The sequence below is a fragment of the Pelophylax lessonae genome (genome assembly GCF_965119305.1).
Source record: "Pelophylax lessonae genome assembly, chromosome: 7".
Lineage (NCBI taxonomy): Eukaryota > Metazoa > Chordata > Amphibia > Anura > Ranidae > Pelophylax > Pelophylax lessonae.
The window spans coordinates 204,775,524-204,791,160 of record NC_138774.1 but is presented as its reverse complement, the minus strand read 5'-3'; positions in this window follow the sequence as shown (position 1 = coordinate 204,791,160).

Below are 15,637 nucleotides of genomic sequence, written 5' to 3'. Positions count from 1 at the left end.
GTCTTGGTAGGCCTTAATATTTCCCAACCCCTGACAAAAAAAAAAAAAAACCCACACCATAATCCCCCCTCAAACCAACGATTCAGACCAGTGCACAAAGCAAGGTATATAAAGACATAGATGAGTGTGTTTGGAGTGGAGGAGCTTGACTGGCCTGCACAGAGTCCTAACCTCATACCAATAGAACAGCTTTGGGATGAATTAAAACAGAGACTGCCGGCCAGGCCATCTCATCCATCATCAGTGCCTGACCCCACGAATGCGCTTCTAGTTAAACATTTCCATAGACACACTCCTAAACCTTGTGGGCAGCCTTCCTAGAAGATTTGAAATGTTTTTATAGCTGCAAAGGGTGGGCCAACTAAATACTGAACCCTACGGACTAAGACTGGGATGCCATTAAAGTTCGTTTGTAAAGGCAGGCGTCCCAATACTTTTGGTAATATAGTGTATATGAAGCCCAGAAGTCAGCTGCTCTCTAAGACTTCTCACTTTGGTATTTTGCTTCCTCCTCACTGAAAAAAGAGAAACTTTGAAAATATCTTCTTCCTCAATCAGTTTGATGCACGTTTTGAAAATGTTTTAATATTTTCTACTGTACTATCCTCCTAATGCTCAAGGGAACATCCGTGGCAACATCCTCACCCATGCACCATGGCCATATCAAGTAGGTCTGAAAAATAATAAACGTATGATTTTGTACTGTGTTCACATACCAAGTAGCTGAAAGGGTGAATAGATAGACTTAATGTTCCCCCGTTGTACCGGACAGGGCCGATTCTATCTTTGGTAAATGGGACTACCCAAGTGGCATGGAGAAACTAGTCATATATTGTATCAGCATATTGCTTTAGTGGCCTACCTCTACGTTTGTTACCATATTTTGCTATACAAAAGCTACATATTACAGTGTATTTATATTCTTAAACACTATCACGCATAAACTCACATATACACACAAACATCTTTGCTTTATGCAAGCTGGCACATTTTGCTACCCGCTGCAACTTTTTCTGACCTTTTTTATAATATACAAAGCATTGTTCCTGTTTTCTTAATGTCACACTCTGCTGGATTTATTTATATCACATTTACATGCATGTGATGAATTGATCAGCAACACCAACTTGTAGCCATAAAAGTCTAATTTTTGTATATAAAAATTAAAAAAAAAACGTTTAACGTCTGAATATATTAACAATTTGAATCTGAAGCATAGCAGCAACTGGTGGCACTAATATATTCTAGACCAGCCTTTTTCAACCAGGGTGCCTTGAGGTTTCGTTAAGGGTGCCAAAATTGCCCTAAAATTGTATAAAAGTCGGCGTGTGGATGAATCCGGCCTTTTAAATTAAACAAAGTCATTGGTTTTCCTTGTACACCATTACAACCTTCTAGCTGATGGCCTCCTAAGGACCAAAGACATCATCAGTTGATAAGGAGGATGTCAGTCGCCTGCAGAGCATCCTTGTTTGACCCTCCCCTGCCTCTCTCCATTAGCGTTGGAGTCACATTAGCTGAGTAATGGAGAAAAACTAAGGGAAAAGAGAAACATTGGAATACTAGTCAGTACCAGTTTGTAAAAGTGTATTTGCTTTTGAAGAATAAATGACCTCTAACGTTGGGTGTCCTACTTGGACTTGTGGATGTTACTGCATTATGTAAAACTATTGGAATAGCTTATACATTTTAGAATGGGGTGTCTCGAAACTGTCCATAATTTTTAACCACTTTAACCCCACCCACCGTACATTTACTGCGGCACTCTGCCGCTGCTGGGCAAAACAACGTAGCCCTAGGTCGCTCGCTCAGGAGACTGTAGGGGGTGAGCTCCCGCCCCCGCTCATTCCCTGGGGAGCCAGCACGTGTGACCGGCGGCTCAGATGGCCGCCGGCCACTCGCGATCTCCCGCAGCAGACGGAGAAAGACAGACGGCTGATGTAAACACAGCCGTCTGTCATTTCCTGAAGTGATCACAGAGGCTATGTGATCCTGCTATATAGGATCACATGTCACTGTGGTAACTTCACTAGCCACGCCCCCTGACAGCTAGAATATAGCCCCTAGGGACAGACTTAACTCCTTGATCACCAGTAAAGTTAACCCCTTTCCATACCAGTGTCATTTTTACAGTAACAGTGCATATTTATAGCACTGATTACTGTAGTAATGTCACTGGTACCCTCAAAAGTGTCAAAAATGTTAGTTAGGGGTCTGATCTGTCCTCCACAATGTCGCAGTTCCGCAAAAAAAAAAAACGCAGATCGCCGCCATTACAAGTTAAAAAAAAAAAAACAATAAAAATGACAAATCTTTCCTGTAGTTAGTTAACACAATAACTTTTGCGCAAACCAATCAAAATACGCTTATTGCGATTTTTTTTTACCAAAAATATGTAGCAGAAAACAAATCTGCCTAAAATGTTAAAACATTAATTTTTACTTTTTGAGAATTTCATATAAAAAAATGTGAAAAATATATATTTTTTTTAATTGTCGCTCTTTTTGTTTATAGCACAAAAAATAAAAAAAATCGCACAGGTGATCAAATACCACCAAAAGAAAGCTCCGTTTGTGGGAAAAAAAAGAACGTCACTTTCATTTGGGTACAGCATCGCACGACTGCGCAATCGTCCTTTAAATTCACGCAGTGCCACATCGCAAAATAAAGCCCGGTGATTGAGCAGCCAAATCCTCCGGGGCTAAGATGGTTAAAGGGTGCCTTGACTAAGAAAAGTTTGTTCTAGACTCGCAAAGGGGCATGTCTGAAGCAAATTAGACAAAAATCAGGTTGCCTCTCAGTATGCAAAGTGTATGCAACATATTTTTTTAAATATTTTGGACCTCTGTGCCTGCAATCCTGGGCAGCCAACTGAAACAGTTTGCACAGGTCTGCAACAGATTTACCAAATGTGACAGTTTGTTACTTGAAGCAGATGTAAAATTAAAGACTGGCCAGTATGTATCAATTCCAGGCTCCCATGACTATGAAAGCTCTAGGGCTGTCAGGTCCCCAGCAACGCGTTTCAACCATATAGGTCATGTTCATCATACACAGCGACCCGATGTCCGCCAGCACCAGCCCATTGTTAAGTACACAGGCAGAACAGCGATCTGCCTATTTAAACAAGCCAGATCGCTGTTCTGTCAGTAGGGAAGGCATCGATCCTGTGTTCCTGCAAAGCATTTTGTTAACTGATAAAAAAAAAAAATATTAACACTTCTTATTTCTGAAAGCATTATTACTTTTCAGCATTTTTTTTTTCAAACCTGCTTAAAACTTTTGCACAGTAAAATTCCAGGCATTTTTTTTTTTTTTTTAAATCTGCGATGTAAAACTGATGTTTGTCTGCTCCTCCTTTCCCCCTTATCTGTTCACAGAAATTGTCAAACTCTGAACAATTTCTACAATACATAGCCATCTTTGAATGGGCATGGGGGGGCAAACAAATGTAGCGCTAACGGCAATAGTTTCCACTAGACATGTGCAATTTTCGGTCCAAATCTAAATTTGGATACCTTTTTGGTTATTCAGAGATTCAGATGTATCCCAATCTCTGAATGACAAAAGTAACACATTTAGTTTAAATTTGTTTAGTTTGTTTTCTAACGAATTCTACATTTTTGGAACACTTTGAATTTGGATCAATTGAAAAATTATCGACCAATCCAAATTGTGTGTGAAGAATAGCTGCATGTTAAGGAGTGGGCCAGGAAGCCGGCCGCTGCATCCCTAATAACTGATGACTGATCAGCTGTCAGTGGGTTTACCCGCTGAAAGCTGAATGTAAAGAAAATAATTGGCGGCAATAAAAACTTCGGAGAAAAACAACTTTGGGGTCCCACCCTATCCATACCAGGCCCTTCGGGTTTGGATTTTAGGGGAAATCCCACACCAATTTTTTTTAAAAATGGCATACCAGACCCTTATCCGAGCATGCACCTGGCAGGCCAGGAAAGGGGAGGACAAGTGAGTGCCCCTCCCCTCCTAAACCATAACAGGCCACATGCCCTCAACATCTCCGCCCCCCAAAGCGCCTTCTCTCAATGTTGATGGGTTTCAAGGGCCTCTTCTCCACAGCCCTGGCCTGGTGATTGTGGGGGGTGACTTCACGGAATCTGGAAGCCTAACAAAGGGGCCCCAGGACCTGCCCCCCCCCCCATGTGAATGAGTAAGAGTACATCGTATCCACTCATTCACCAAGAAAAAAAGGCAGTTAATAAAAACACAACAGCAGTTTGTGATGAGTCCTTTATTAAGAAAAAAACATAAAACCGCCAATCTGAACGAAAAGAAAATGCTTCTAGGGACACAGCCGAATGAAAGGTAAGCCTAGGGATGGGGGATAACCTGGTGATGTAACCGGGTGACTCAGCTCCCATGCCTACTTCTCATTGGGCGAGTGTTATTCCCGAATGACAGATTAACATGGGGGGTGGGGTTACCCAGTGACATCACTTAGATGATCCCACCCCATAATGACCCTCGCCCAATGAGAGGTAGACATGCAGTGGGCTTCGCCTGTTTATGTCGCCAGGTAACCCCTTATGTTTACCTGTCATTCGTCTGTGTTCATGGAATAGAGCAGTGGGTGGCTTTTTTTTTTTTTTCTTTTTTTCTGTTTTTTTTAATAAAGGACTTGTCAAAAACTGTTGGTTTTTTTAACTTATACTCATTCACATGGGAGGGCCAGGATCTTGGGGGGGCCCCTTGTTCTGGACTGTGATAAGTACCACCAACAACCCCACAACCACCTGGCCAGGGTTGTGGGGAAGAGGCTTTGTCCCCATCAACATGGGGAGGCCCCCCTGCACCCTCCCAAGTTAAGGGCATGTGGCCTTATATAGTTCAGGAGGGGGGGCTCGCTCACCCCCCCCCCCCCACACCTCTTTCCTGGTCTGCTGGGCTGAATGCTCAGATAATGGTCTGGTTGCTGGCAATTCTTTTCTTTACATTTACGGTAGATGTTAGAGGGAAACCCACTGACAGCTGATCAATCATCAGTTGTTAGGGATGCAGCAGGCCAGTTTCCCAGCCTGCTTCTTAACAACCACCTATTATTTGCACAGGATTTGGATCAGCCAATCATTTTTCGATCGATCTGAATTCAAATCTATTAAATAACGGAATGTAATCAAACTAAATGAAATGTTAAACTAATTAATTAATTGAAGTTAGTAACATAACAAATCTAGCCGAAACAAAACTAAATAAATGTTTTCGTTCTGAACATGTCTAGTTTCCACAAGTTCTTTCCCGAAGCAGTGCATAAGCAACCAGGCAGGCACACAGCAATATTCCATTCACTCCAGCTCAATGAACAGTTCAGGGACTAGAAGCAGACTAGTAGCAGACTAGAACAGTACATAGGTTCACTGCTGGGGGCCGTGAATAGACTACAACACAGGGACTAGGTTCTACTCACAGATCCTTGAGTAAGGCAAGTCAAAAGGCTCCGTCCATAGGAGAGTAGTCCAGTCACCAGTTCAGAGGTGCTCCATGGCCAAACAGCCCCCTGAAGCTTGCAGATCAGTTCCCTCTGTGGAGAAAGACCATCTCCTCAGAGCTCCGGACTATTTAACAGCAACCCAGCCTCCATCTGGACACCCCCTTTCCTCAGAGATTGTCTGGGCTTTTCTGAATATTCAGGCTTAGGCATTTGAATGCTCACGCCCCAAGCTCCAGAAGCTTTTTCTAGAGGCAGTGGGAGTAATCAAACTTCTAGCCTGTGAAGCCCTGAGCAGACCAAACCAAGCAATCACTGCTTCTCTGAGTACAGCTTGAGCCAAAAACTAAATTTACCCAACCACTTAAATACAGGGCACATATACCCCCTATCTACCCAGACCAATTTTCATCTTTCGGTGCTCTCACTTTGAATGACAAATACTCAGTCATGCTACACTGTACGCAAACAAACTTTTTATCATTTTTTTTCACAGAAATCAAGCTTTCTTTTGGTTGTGTTTAACCACCACTGGGTTTTTCTTTTTTTTCTTTTCTTTTTGCGATATAAGCAAAAGAAGAGCACACATTTTCTATTATAAATTTTGCAAATGAGGTATTTTTCTTCATAAATGTAGGCCAATTTTATATTGCTACATATCTTTGGTAACACCAACCCTAATTAGTGTATATTATTTAGTCTGTATGAGAGTTATAGAGTCTACAAGCTAGGCTACGCATCATTGAAAATTGATCAATCCTGATGTAATGACTGCCTATCTCATTTCTAAGACTCTGAAATGTCAGGACAGTACAAATACCCCCCAAATAACCCTTGTTTTAAAAGTAGACAGTCCAAGGTATTTAGTAAGAGGCATGGTGAGTATTTTGTAGTTGTAATTTTTTCTAATTGAAATGAAGAAATACATTTGTTTTTTTTTTTTTTTACATAAAATTATTATATTAACAAGTTCTTTCTCATACATGGCATAGGCATACTTGCAGTTACACTCCAAAACACATTTTGCTACTCCCCCCGAGTATAGCGATACCACGCTTGAGACTTTTTTTTACAGCCTGGCCACATATAGAGGCCCAACATCCAAGTAGCACCTCCAGGCATTCTAGCGACAAATTACACATCTAATTTCCTGACTACTGGAGGGCTAGGTTTTAAAAAAATATCCTAAGCTTTGAACATCTCACGGAGCACGGTTCAACCCATCATCTGAAAATGGAAAGATTTTGGCATAACTGCAAATCTACCAAGACATGGCCGTCCACCCAAACTGACAGGCCAGGCAAGGAGAGCATTAATCAGAGAAGCAGCCACGAGGCCCATGGTAACTCTGGAGGTGTAAACAAAAAATATTAAAAACGTTGCGCTAGAGTAAAAAGAGCAGCCAGCACTGAAAGTCAAATACAAAAACTCCCGATAAATACAATAATCAAAAAGTGCAGCGCTAAAAAATAAATGAAAAAGAATGTTAAATGGATCAATAAAAGAGACAAATGAATGTCCATATCGAAGAAGAAAAGAAAAGATTCAGTCCTTGATCCGAGAATCCATAAGATAAGGGGTGTTAGAGGAAATAGCACTGGAAAGATATATATTATATATATATATATATATATATATATATATATATACACACACACACACACACACACACACACACACACACACACACAGTGGTTGCTGTTAACAAACTGGCAAACTCTCAACCAGCGATCAAAGTCCTTAGTAAAACTACAACTGGTTAAAAACAAACACTATTTAAAACCACAACCTAAAGTTAAGCTGCTGCTGTAATCCCTTAGACATGCAAAAAAGTGTCATTAACCAACCAGTGTCCGAACCAAACACACCTGTACTAATAACACTCAGCAGTGCTAGTATGTTTCTAAACACATTATATTGATCCCTTGTGGGGCCTGAAGAGAAAACAGGTGCACTAAGCATAAATGTCCCACTAATATATGTCCATATATAACAGCACAATGTATTATGCATACATTTCGTCACAGTTTCTCAGTGTAGGTGTAAATCCCAATGTTTGGAGCTGTATTATATCTTCCTCAACCACACCCCTTGTGCTCCCCCCATAGGCATTGGGCATTCACCGGATGATGTAAAAACAAAAACAAAAAAAGACACCTTATATGTATTATTTCCACTGCTCTCCAATGTCTCTCCGCCACACAATTGAATGTATGGACATCCATGGACCAGATAGCACTTACATGAGCTTAATAATCTGCCACCATCATGACTCAGATATTCCTCTTGGGGGAATAGAGATCAATGGTTGGAGGAAAGAGAAAACAAGGGGACTGATGGTGTGATAATGCTTTGATATGTTTATTTATAAAAACACACACACAAAAATTACACTCCCATTCCCCCTTCAATAATCTTGCTTACATTTGTAATGAAATCACATAGGCATAAAATTATAGCCAAGGATCGGGACAACCAAGCCCTGCTCACCACGTCCGCTCAGCTTCCAGCGGCTATTGGCGGCTAGTTTCGGAAGTTCGGGCTGGGGTCTCTGTATCCAAGGAGACTGCGTGCTCACGTACTGACGCGTTTCGTCATCACGATGCCCTCGGTAGAAGTCGTGATGACGAAACACGTTTATACTTGTCCAGAAAAAAGGATATATGGGGAAAAGCAGACAGACACTTCCATAGTGTAATACGTATATAACTCATTTAATGGATAAAAGCGAACTACACTTCCAATCTTCCAAACAAAATCAGCTCTTATGCGGAAAAGTGTGTGTAGCGGCGTCCCTCCACGTCTCTCTTCCGGACTCTCTCGACAGACAGACCAATCATAGAAGCATGCATGTGATGACGTCACTGTCGCAAGCCCCACCCTTGGTCTGGTCATTAAGGAGGCAAATCCTTCCGGTCCTGAAGTGGTTAAAATAATTTGTGGTTACAATTGCCGACACCCACTATTGAAAAAATAAAGAAAAAAAATGTATGGGGTCCCCCCCAGTCTGGTATGTTTTTTTAGGGGAACCCCACAAAAAAAAAACGGCGTGGGATCCCCCGCAAAATGTATACCAGACCCTTATCAGTAAAGGATCCCAGGTCCGGAAAGGGGAGTGGGATCAGAGAGCGGCCCCCCTCCTGAACCATATCAGGCCACATGCCCTTAACATGGGGGAGGGTGGGTGCTTTGGGGAAGGGGGGGCTCTGTTGGGGGAGGCCTCCCAAGGGGCGAGAGGGTTTTTATTTTTCTCTATTTTCAGTGCTGGGGGGTGTTATGATTGACGAGGGATTTACATCGAGTGACTATTTTTTTATTTTTTAATAAAGGACTGTTATTACTTTTTGATACTTTTTTGGTGAATCAGTAGGGGTACGATGTACCCGATACCCATTCACATAGGGGGGGCCAGGATCTGGGGGCCCCCTTGTTAAAGGGGACTTCTGGATACTGATTAGCCTCCTGCACGCAGACCAACATGGGGACAAGGTGCTTTGGGGTGGGGCTGGGGGTGGAAAAGAATGGAAAGGAAAACAATTTATTGCCCAGTTTGGCCTACAGAAACCTCTACAACCACGTCTACATACTTTACATGAAATCTACGCTGAGAGATACACTATATTGTCAAAAGTATTGGGAGACCTGCCTTTACACACAAACTTTAATGGCATCCCAGTAGTTTCCCAATAGAACACCTTTGGGATGAATTAGAGTGGAGACTGCAAGCCAGGCCTTCTTGTCCACCATCAGTGCCTGATCTCACATATGCAAGAGAAGAAAAACAGGCGCCGCTGAGTGTAGCAACAATTTATTACATGACAATTAAAAGTAGTAACTCACATCGTAATATTCTTTAGTCCATGTTCCATAGTGTATACACTTCCTGTACTCAATCTTCCGTGTCCCGACCGGCCCGCTGCCGGGTAATGACAACGTAGGAAGCTTCACAGAGGAGCTGGTTCAGGCGGAGGCCGCGGTGGACCGCAAGCTCTCTGGAAGTGACGTAACGCGTCCGCAATAGCCTTTGACCACCTGGCTGTTTTATACTGGTTTTATACTGGTGTCCACTCTTGTGGCACAAGCGCCCAACATCCCTCTCCTCTGATCTCACAAATGCTTTTCTTGAAGAACGGTCAAACATACCCATAGACACACTCCGAAACCTTGTGAACAGCCTTCCCAGAAGAGTTGAAGCTGTTATTGCTGCAAAGGGTGGGCCAACTCAATATTGAACCCTATGGACTAAGACTGGAATGCATTAAAGTTCATGTGCGGGTAAAGGCAGGCGTCCCAATACTTTTGGTAATAGTGTATGTACCTGCCTGTTTTTCCAGCCAGTACCTCCACACATTTGAAACATGACACTCTTTCCTTTTCACCCATCCCTGTCCAATTTTCCAATTTCTGTGATTTGTGGGAGGTAAGAATTACTGTACCTTTGATGCCATTACAGTTTATGTGCATGTAAAGGCAGGCGTCCCAATACTTTTGACAATATAGTGTTTATTTAGGCTGTCATTCCTGACTGAATTCCACCTGCAAATTCTAGTTGCCTGGCTGTCATTCAAATCCCGTGGCTTAAGCACTTTCTAAAAACTCTCACTTGGAGCACATGTGCAGATTCAGATTATTACTACAAGAGAGCGTTCATGTTTCAGGTCAAAATATTTAATCTAGGAACTAGAATTTCAGAAGAGGGTCAGCAAGGCCAGTACCTCAAATTTATTATCAAGAAAATAACATCGGAGCAATAGGAATTCTGCAAGGTTTTTTTTTTTTTTCATTTTAGCTGTATTGGGAAAGTGCTATATTTAGGCTTTTGTTGCCCTGTCCCCATTTGGGAGATCTACTTAAGGTAGTTGTAAAACCTAATTGAAAGACATTTTGTTTGCGAAAGCCCTATGCAGCATTAACTTCTTCCTTTTTGTGTTAAAAAATACTTGTTTTTAGAAAAATAGTTGGGAGACAGGGGCAGGGGGTTGTCACCCTTAGGGCCCATTCATACTGCCCCGACAGTTGCCACACACTAAACCAAAAGTTAGTATTGCTTTCTCCTATCGTGTCAGTCCAAGTAGAAGGCATCTATACAAAAGCCCGTCCGGATACAGGTGATACTGCTATACCAGGACTTTTACAACAAACACCTATCCCTACAAAAGTTAGAAGAGCTAGAATTTCAGAACTTCCCATATGATGGATATCTGCCAATCAAGTTGACCTTTGACCCCCTCCGTGTCTGGGCAATAATAGACGTTTGATTCATTAGCTGTTGTGTCCCCCTGCTCGCTTGGAGCCAACAAGAGTATGCTAATAGTAGGAAACACTGAGGAGACTATTCACTACCCTGGTCTCAAAGCAGGACACATCAATCGAGTATGTACACCCCATGCTATGGCAAGGTGTATCGCAGCCTGGTTCAGTACCAGAAAGCCCCATCAGGAGTGGGGAAGTTGTGGTGACTAGACAGGGATGAGATGTTACTGCAGCCAGGGGCAGTGGCATGTCTTCAAGCTTTAGTCAAGTTCAACTGGGATTACCTAAAACCGTTTGTTGTCCTTGAAGCCGACTCTCAGGGAAAGGACACAGGGGTGGAGGTAAGCCCTGAAGTAGTGTCAACAAGGGCTTGACTATGAAGTCACAGCAAGATTCCAGACAGCGTTCTCATCCCCCTGAATGCTGGTAGGACAAATGAATCCAGCGACCCCAGTCTGGCCCTCGGATTTAGTGAAGGGACGAGAAGATGAGATTTCCCTGGAGTGGAAAAAAGAGCCAAAGCCCAGCTTCTAAAAATGCCGGGGACATTTTCTCGAAGAGTGATTTAGATGGGAGGTGTGCAGAATCTGACTTTAAAAAAACAAATCAGGCTTGGATCATAGAGGACAACCAGTAGACTTTTATAAAAAACAAATCAGACTTACATCACAGAGGACAACCAAACACACACTTCAGATGTTATTGAGAATATTAATACATTTATTTTATATAATTTTAAGAAAAGACCAAACACAAGCCCGTTCACACTGGGGCGACCTGTCAGGCGACCTGGTCGCCTGACAGGTCGCCATAGGTCGCCTTCCATAGAGAAGCTGTGGACCCGTTCTAATAGGAGCGACACAAGTCGCTCCGACTTAGAAAAAGGGTCCGGAGCTTCTTTGGGGCTACCTGGAGCGACCTGCATTGACTTCAATGTTATGAAGTCCGTGCCGGCCGCTCCGAGGTCGCGGTGCGAGCTGCGCGCCGCGACCTCTGAGGTCGCCCCGGCAAGTCGGATCGCCCTAGTGTGAACGGGGTCTAGAGTATAAGGGGATACAGCAGCGAGCTTCGGTGTGCTTGGGGGGTGGTGCAGTGTTTTTACATTTTTTGTATTTTCAAAGAATGTAGTGAGATGCTGCAAAAACACAGCTTAGCTCATGAATGTACTGTTAGGCCTCTTTCACACGGGCATTCCATATGTCCGTATATCACCCCATCCGTTTGCGGGTGATATAAGGACATAATGCATGTCAATGGGATTGCGGATGTCAGCGGATGACCATCCACTGACATCCGATTTGCGTCCTTTCAGTTCTGTTCCTTTTTTTGTCACGGAACAGAACCTTATTTTTCTTCCATTTAAAAAACGGAAATGACGCAAAATCTGATGTCAGGGGTGTCATCTGCTGACATCCGCAATCCCCATAGACATACATTATGTCCGTATATCATCCGCAAACAGATGGGATGATATGCGGACATACGGACCGGATGACACAAGTGTCATCCATGTCCATAAAAAAAAAAAAAAGTGCCAGAGCGGATCGAAATACGGCCTGCTCCATGTGAAAGAGTCCTTAGGCTGGACTCACACTGCTGCGATACAATTTCAATCTGACTTTTAGTGCAATTATGTAGTGCTACTTGGAAGCAACTTGGATACAACTTTGATAAGGTTTGTATATACTGTGGGGCCAAAATTGCACTAGAATCGCATCAAAGCCACACAGAAACCTTTTCCAAAATTGTTCCATGCTGAGTCACATTGATGTGAATGGACACCGTTGATAACTAGAGATGTATAGAACTGTTCGCCGGCGAACAGTTCCCGGCGAACTTAGCATGTTCGCGTTCGCCGCTGCCGGCGAACATATGCGATGTTCGGTCCGCCCCCCATAAGACATCATTGAGGCAAACTTTGACCCTGAACTTTACAGTCAGCAGACACATTTCCAGCCAATCAGCGTACCTCCCTCCCACACCCTCCCACCTCCTATAAATAAGCAAGGGCAGCATCCATCTTAGATCATTCTGAAGCAGTGTGTGTAGTGAGAGTAGGGAGAGAGCTGCTGCTGCTGCTGCTGCTGCTGTTAAGCTAGGGACAGTTAGTCAGTGTTCCTGGTCTTGCAGTGTTCTTGGTCCACTACTGCTGTAATATCAGCACCCCAAAAAGCCCTTCTAAGGGCTGGTATTTGTGGTTTTTTTTTTTTATATATATATATATATATATATATATATATATATATATACCTAGCGTCCCCAAAAGCCCTTTTAAGGGCTGGTAATTGAGTTGTTTCTTCATATATATATATATATATATATCTATATCTATCTAGTGTCCCCAAAAGCCCTTTTAAGGGCTGGTAATTGAGGATTTTTTTATTTATATATATACATATATATATATATATATATATATATAGTGTCCCCAAAAGCCCTTTTAAGGGCTGGTAAGGTAATAGATTTTTTTCTTTATATATATATATATATATAATCTATTGTACACTGCAGTTGCCTGCCCGCTGTGTGTGAGAGGCCACAGACCTACCACAGACTGTACTGTGTGCACACCACACTCATTTCGGGTGGCACAGGCACAGTACCTGGCATTTTAAAAAATATTTTTTTTTCCTCTGTCATAATTGCAGTGAGTGCTGTGTCAGGTCCACAGAGTGCACTGTACCCACTGCAGTGCACTGCCCACCACTGATATATATACGTTGGCACAGCATCTTGTTGCAATAAATTGAAAAAAAAAATATTTTTTATTATTGCAGTTGCCTGGGCTGCCAGTGACTGTCAGGTCCACAGAGTGTACTGTGCCCACTGCAGTGCCACTGTGTGCCCACCCACCACTGATATATAAGGTGGCACAGCAGCTTGCAAAGTAAAAAAAATATATATATATTTTTAAATTGCAGTTGCCTGGGTGCCAGTGACTGCTGTCAGGTCCACAGAGAGTGTACTGTGCCACTGCCCACCCACCACTGATATATAAGGTGGCACAGCAGCTTGCAAAGTAAAAAAAAATGTATATATTTTTTAAATTGCAGTTGCCTGGGTGCCAGTGACTGCTGTCAGGTCCACAGAGAGTGTACTGTGCCACTGCCCACCCACCACTGATATATAAGGTGGCACAGCAGCTTGCAAAGTAAAAAAAATATATATATTTTTTTAAATTGCAGTTGCCTGGGTGCCAGTGACTGCTGTCAGGTCCACAGAGAGTGTACTGTGCCACTGCCCACCCACCACTGATATATAAGGTGGCACAGCAGCTTGCAAAGTAAAATAAAATATATTTTTTTAAAATTGCAGTTGCCTGGGTGCCAGTGACTGCTGTCAGGTCCACAGAGAGTGTACTGTGCCACTGCCCACCACCACTGATATATAAGGTGGCACAGCAGCTTGCAAAGTAAAAAAATATATATATTTTTTTAAATTGCAGTTGCCTGGGTGCCAGTGACTGCTGTCAGGTCCACAGAGAGTGTACTGTGCCACTGCCCACCCACCACTGATATATAAAGTGGCACAGCAGCTTGCAAAGTAAAAAAATATATATATATTTTTTAAATTGCAGTTGCCTGGGTGCCAGTGACTGCTGTCAGGTCCACAGAGAGTGTACTGTGCCACTGCCCACCCACCACTGATATATAAAGTGGCACAGCAGCTTGCAAAGTAAAAAAAATATATATATATTTTTTAAATTGCAGTTGCCTGGGTGCCAGTGACTGCTGCCAGGTCCACAGAGAGTGTACTGTGCCACTGCCCACCCACCACTGATATATATGCCTGCAAGAGAAAAAGCCAGCCGCAGAGAAGCCGTATTCCTGAAAATATAAGAAAAATGCTTTTTTTTAGGGGTTCTGGACATGCTACAGAGCTGAAACTTGACAGGTACACTTTTTAGACCCCCCAGACACTAAATACAAAAAATGACATGCCTGCCTAAAAAAATGCCCGATAAATGCCTGCAAGAGAAAAAGACAGCCGCAGAGAAGCCGTATTCCTGAAAATATAAGAAAAATGCTGTTTTTTAGGGGTTCTGGACATGCTACAGAGCTGAAACTTGACAGGTACACTTTTTAGACCCCCCAGACACTAAATACAAAAAATGACATGCCTGCCTAAAAAAATGCCCGATAAATGCCTGCAAGAGAAAAAGACAGCCGCAGAGAAGCCGTATTCCTGAAAATATAAGAAAAATGCTGTTTTTTAGGGGTTCTGGACATGCTACAGAGCTGAAACTTGACAGGTACACTTTTTAGACCCCCCAGACACTAAATACAAAAAATGACATGCCTGCCTAAAAAAATGCCCGATAAATGCCTGCAAGAGAAAAAGACAGCCGCAGAGAAGCCGTATTCCTGAAAATATAAGAAAAATGCTGTTTTTTAGGGGTTCTGGACATGCTACAGAGCTGAAACTTGACAGGTACACTTTTGTGACCCCCCAGACACTAAATACAAAAAATGACATGCCTGCCTAAAAAAATGCCCGATAAATGCCTGCAAGAGAAAAAGCCAGCCGCAGAGAAGCCGTATTCCTGAAAATATAAGAAAAATGCTGTTTTTTAGGGGTTCTGGACATGCTACAGAGCTGAAACTTGACAGGTACACTTTTGTGACCCCCCAGACACTAAATACAAAAAATGACATGCCTGCCTAAAAAAATGCCCGATAAATGCCTGCAAGAGAAAAAGACAGCCGCAGAGAAGCCGTATTCCTGAAAATATAAGAAAAATGCTGTTTTTTAGGGGTTCTGGACATGCTACAGAGCTGAAACTTGACAGGTACACTTTTGTGACCCCCCAGACACTAAATACAAAAAATGACATGCCTGCCTAAAAAAATGCCCGATAAATGCCTGCAAGAGGAAAAGCCAGCCGCAGAGAAGCCATATTCCTGAAAATATAAGAAAAATGCTGTTTTTTAGGGGTTG